The sequence below is a fragment of the Perca flavescens genome, chromosome 17, assembly GCF_004354835.1.
Source record: "Perca flavescens isolate YP-PL-M2 chromosome 17, PFLA_1.0, whole genome shotgun sequence".
NCBI classification, from domain to species: Eukaryota; Metazoa; Chordata; class Actinopteri; order Perciformes; family Percidae; genus Perca; species Perca flavescens.
The window spans coordinates 6,236,949-6,243,292 of record NC_041347.1 but is presented as its reverse complement, the minus strand read 5'-3'; positions in this window follow the sequence as shown (position 1 = coordinate 6,243,292).

Below are 6,344 nucleotides of genomic sequence, written 5' to 3'. Positions count from 1 at the left end.
TCATTTATCCAGTGAGACAACCTAGAATGACTTATAACACATTTTAGTATTCTTCAACTAGTAACCCAATGTAGAATAGCTGTTTTTCAATTCTTTAGATCATATCCTGGGATGTAGATGTCTGAAAAACTACCCCATAGAGTAGCACTAACTAAAATGTCAAAGTCATCCAGTGAGGTTCTGCATAGTACAGATGTTTCTTCTGGCATCTTCTGTCTTGTGATTTAGTAGCAGTGGAAGTGGTTCCTTATCACAGATTTACCCATCTTAAATACTGAATGCAGCCAATTTCCACTGAACTCCACCTTCTTTTTAATCAAGTTTCAGTGGTCTTGACTATTGTAAGTAATGAATGGCTTCATAAAAATACAATAGACTTAACAATCATCATCCCAATGTATGCATGCCATTAACAGTCTATGAGTGGTCAATTAGAGTCCAATTTTTTTGTTGGTGCTACTCCTTTTTTGCCTCCAGATAGAGCTCATTCAGCAGTAGAAAGAAAGCACCAGTACTGAATATCTATTCCAAACTGAATATCTATTCCAAAAGTCACATTCTTTCTTTATTTAGCTATTTGTTGGGAAAACTGGTGAAATAGACTGTCTCTGCATTTGTAATGTCTGATGATGAATTCACTACCAAGACAACCCCAATAAGAAGCACTTATGAACACAATAATCATCAGTGTCTCAATTTGAGATGATCTGAATATGAATCTAATGACATCTGTCTTCAGTTTTAGCCTGTAGCATTGTCATGTTCAACTGCCCCAACAAGTAGCACTTACTGAATTCAACAGTCAAGTCAATGCTAAAGTTAGGGTAATAAGAATGACTTATAAAAGTTTTCAGCATTTTTCTCCAGTAACTGGGGAGAACAGCATTTTTAAACATGTCTTTAGGGAGGAAATCCTGGACTTCAGAGGTCAGCAAAACTACCCCAACAAGTAGCACTTACTGCATACACAACTCAAGTCAGTGCTTGTGTTTGGGTAGTTTTGGTGCCAAATGAATGTATTTTGCAAAGTGTTGGGAAGATTGGTGAAATGGATTGTCTCTTCATTTGTTCAGAGATATGTCTGATGATAAACTCACAACCAAGACAACCCCAAAGAGAAGCACTTATGAACACAATAATCATCAGTGTCTCCATTTGAGATGATCTGAATGTGATTCCAATGACATCTATCTTCAGTTACAGTCTGTAGCATTGTCATGTTCAACTGCCCCAACAAGTAGCACTTACTGAATTCAACAGTCAAGTCAATGCTAAAGTTAGAGTAATAAGAATGACTTAGAAAACATTGCAGCATTTTTTAATCAGTAACCAGGGAGAACAGCAGTTTTAACCATTTCTTTAGGGAGGAAATCCTGGACTTCAGAGGTCAGCAAAACTACCCCAACAAGTAGCACTTACTGCATACACAACTCAAGTCAGTGCTTGTGTTTGGGTAGTTTTGGTGCCAAATGAATGTATTTTGCAAGTGTTGGGAAGATTGGTGAAATGGATTGTCTCTTCATTTGTTCAGAGATATGTCTGATGATAAACTCACAACCAAGACAACCCCAAAGAGAAGCACTTATGAACACAATAATCATCAGTGTCTCCATTTGAGATGATCTGAATGTGATTCCAATGACATCTATCTTCAGTTACAGTCTGTAGCATTGTCATTTTCAACTGCCCCAACAAGTAGGACTTAGTGAATTCAACAGTCACGTCAATGCTCAAGTAAGGGTAATAAGAATAACTTACCAAAAATTTCATTTATCCAGTGAGACAACCTAGAATGACTTATAACACATTTTAGTATTCTTCAACTAGTAACCCAATGTAGAATAGCTGTTATTGTCAATTCTTTAGATCATATCCTGGGATGTAGATGTCTGAAAAACTACCCCATAGAGTAGCACTAACTAAAATGTCAAAGTCATCCAGTGAGGTTCTGCATAGTACAGATGTTTCTTCTGGCATCTTCTGTCTTGTGATTTAGTAGCAGTGGAAGTGGTTCCTTACACAGATTTACCCATCTTAAATACTGAATGCAGCCATTTCCACTGAACTCCACCTTCTTTTTAATCAAGTTTCAGTGGTCTTGACTATTGTAAGTAATGAATGGCTTCATAAATAGACAATCATCATCCCAATGTATGCATGCCATTAACAGTCTATGAGTGGTCAATTAGAGTCCAATGACTTTTGTTGGTGCTACTCCTTTTTTGCCTCCAGATAGAGCTCATTCAGCAGTAGAAAGCACCAGTTAGCACTGAATATCTATTCCAAAAGTCACATTCCTTTCTTTATTTAGCTATTTGTGGGAAAACTGGTGAAAAGACTGTCTCTGCATTTGTAAGTGTCTGATGATGAATTCACTACCAAGACAACCCCCCAAAAGAAGCACTTATGAACACAATAATCATCAGTGTCTCAATTTGAGGTGATCTGAATATGAATCTAATGACATCTGTCTTCAGTTTTAGCCTGTAGCATTGTCATGTTCAACTGCCCCAACAAGTAGCACTTACTGAATTCAACAGTCAAGTCAATGCTAAAGTTAGGGTAATAAGAATGACTTATAAAAGTTTTCAGCATTGTTTCTCCAGTAACTGGGGAGAACAGCATTTTTAAACATGTCTTTAGGGAGGAAATCCTGGACTTCAGAGGTCAGCAAAAAAACTACCCCAACAAGTAGCACTTACTGCATACACAACTCCAAGTCAGTGCTTGTGTTTGGGTAGTTTTGGTGCCAAATGAATGTATTTTGCAAGTGTTGGGAAGATTGGTGAAATGGATTGTCTCTTCATTTGTTCAGAGATATGTCTGATGATAAACTCACAACCAAGACAACCCCAAAGAGAAGCACTTATGAACACAATAATCATCAGTGTCTCCATTTGAGATGATCTGAATGTGATTCCAATGACATCTATCTTCAGTTACAGTCTGTAGCATTGTCATGTTCAACTGCCCCAACAAGTAGCACTTACTGAATTCAACAGTCAAGTCAATGCTAAAGTTAGAGTAATAAGAATGACTTAGAAAACATTGCAGCATTTTTTAATCAGTAACCAGGGAGAACAGCAGTTTTAACCATTTCTTTAGGGAGGAAATCCTGGACTTCAGAGGTCAGCAAAACTACCCCAACAAGTAGCACTTACTGCATACACAACTCAAGTCAGTGCTTGTGTTTGGGTAGTTTTGGTGCCAAATGAATGTATTTTGCAAGTGTTGGGAAGATTGGTGAAATGGATTGTCTCTTCATTTGTTCAGAGATATGTCTGATGATAAACTCACAACCAAGACAACCCCAAAGAGAAGCACTTATGAACACAATAATCATCAGTGTATCCATTTGAGATGATCTGAATGTGATTCCAATAACATCTATCTTCAGTTACAGTCTGTAGCATTGTCATTTTCAACTGCCCCAACAAGTAGGACTTAGTGAATTCAACAGTCACGTCAATGCTCAAGTAAGGGTAATAAGAATAACTTTAAAAATTTTTCTTTATCCAGTGAGACAACCTAGAATGACTTATAACATTTTAGTATTCTTCAACTAGTAACCCAATGTAGAATAGCTGTTATTGTCAATTCTTTAGATCATATCCTGGGATGTAGATGTCTGAAAAACTACCCCATAGAGTAGCACTAACTAAAATGTCAAAGTCATCCAGTGAGGTTCTGCATAGTACAGATGTTTCTTCTGGCATCTTCTGTCTTGTGATTTAGTAGCAGTGGAAGTGGTTCCTTATACAGATTTACCCATCTTAAATACTGAATGCAGCCAATTCCACTGAACTCCACCTTCTTTTTAATCAAGTTTCAGTGGTCTTGACTATTGTAAGTAATGAATGGCTTCATAAATAGACAATCATCATCCCAATGTATGCATGCCATTAACAGTCTATGAGTGGTCAATTAGAGTCCAATGACTTTTGTTGGTGCTACTCCTTTTTTGCCTCCAGATAGAGCTCATTCAGCAGTAGAAAGCACCAGTTAGCACTGAATATCTATTCCAAAAGTCACATTCCTTTCTAGTTTTTTATTTAGCTATTTTTTGGGAAAACTGGTGAAATAGACTGTCTCTGCATTTGTAAGTGCCTGATGATGAATTCACTACCAAGACAACCCCAATAAGAAGCACTTATGAACACAATAATCATCAGTGTCTCAATTTGAGGTGATCTGAATATGAATCTAATGACATCTGTCTTCAGTTTTAGCCTGTAGCATTGTCATGTTCAACTGCCCCAACAAGTAGCACTTACTGAATTCAACAGTCAAGTCAATGCTAAAGTTAGGGTAATAAGAATGACTTATAAAAGTTTTCAGCATTGTTTCTCCAGTAACTGGGGAGAACAGCATTTTTTAAACATGTCTTTAGGGAGGAAATCCTGGACTTCAGAGGTCAGCAAAACTACCCCAACAAGTAGCACTTGCATACACAACTACACAACTCAGTCAGTGCTTGTGTTTGGGTAGTTTTGGTGCCAAATGAATGTATTTTGCAAGTTTTGGGAAGATTGGTGAAATGGATTGTCTCTTCATTTGTTCAGAGATATGTCTGATGATAAACTCACAACCAAGACAACCCCAAAGAGAAGCACTTATGAACACAATAATCATCAGTGTCTCCATTTGAGATGATCTGAATGTGATTCCAATGACATCTATCTTCAGTTACAGTCTGTAGCATTGTCATGTTCAACTGCCCCAACAAGTAGCACTTACTGAATTCAACAGTCAAGTCAATGCTAAAGTTAGAGTAATAAGAATGACTTAGAAAACATTGCAGCATTTTTTAATCAGTAACCAGGAGAACAGCAGTTTTAACCATTTCTTTAGGGAGGAAATCCTGGACTTCAGAGGTCAGCAAAACTACCCCAACAAGTAGCACTTACTGCATACACAACTCAAGTCAGTGCTTGTGTTTGGGTAGTTTTGGTGCCAAATGAATGTATTTTGCAAGTGTTGGGAAGATTGGTGAAATGGATTGTCTCTTCATTTGTTCAGAGATATGTCTGATGATAAACTCACAACCAAGACAACCCCAAAGAGAAGCACTTATGAACACAATAATCATCAGTGTATCCATTTGAGATGATCTGAATGTGATTCCAATAACATCTATCTTCAGTTACAGTCTGTAGCATTGTCATTTTCAACTGCCCCAACAAGTAGGACTTAGTGAATTCAACAGTCACGTCAATGCTCAAGTAAGGGTAATAAGAATAACTTACCAAAAATTTCATTTATCCAGTGAGACAACCTAGAATGACTTATAACACATTTTAGTATTCTTCAACTAGTAACCCAATGTAGAATAGCTGTTATTGTCAATTTTTAGATCATATCCTGGGATGTAGATGTCTGAAAAACTACCCCATAGAGTAGCACTAACTAAAATGTCAAAGTCATCCAGTGAGGTTCTGCATAGTACAGATGTTTCTTCTGGCATCTTCTGTCTTGTGATTTAGTAGCAGTGGAAGTGGTTCCTTACACAGATTTACCCATCTTAAATACTGAATGCAGCCAATTTCCACTGAACTCCACCTTTTTTTAATCAAGTTTCAGTGGTCTTGACTATTGTAAGTAATGAATGGCTTCATAAATAGACAATCATCATCCCAATGTATGCATGCCATTAACAGTCTATGAGTGGTCAATTAGAGTCCAATGACATTTTTTGTTGGTGCTACTCCTTTTTTGCCTCCAGATAGAGCTCATTCAGCAGTAGAAAGCACCAGTTAGCACTGAATATCTATTCCAAAAGTCACATTCCTTTCTTTATTTAGCTATTTGTGGGAAAACTGGTGAAATAGACTGTCTCTGCATTTGTAAGTGCCTGATGATGAATTCACTACCAAGACAACCCCAATAAGAAGCACTTATGAACACAATAATCATCAGTGTCTCAATTTGAGGTGATCTGAATATGAATCTAATGACATCTGTCTTCAGTTTTAGCCTGTAGCATTGTCATGTTCAACTGCCCCAACAAGTAGCACTTACTGAATTCAACAGTCAAGTCAATGCTAAAGTTAGGGTAATACGAATGACTTATAAAAGTTTTCAGCATTGTTTCTCCAGTAACTGGGGAGAACAGCATTTTAAACATGTCTTTAGGGAGGAAATCCTGGACTTCAGAGGTCAGCAAAACTACCCCAACAAGTAGCACTTACTGCATACACAACTCAAGTCAGTGCTTGTGTTTGGGTAGTTTTGGTGCCAAATGAATGTATTTTGCAAGTGTTGGGAAGATTGGTGAAATGGATTGTCTCTTCATTTGTTCAGATATGTCTGATGATAAACTCACAACCAAGACAACCCCAAAGAGA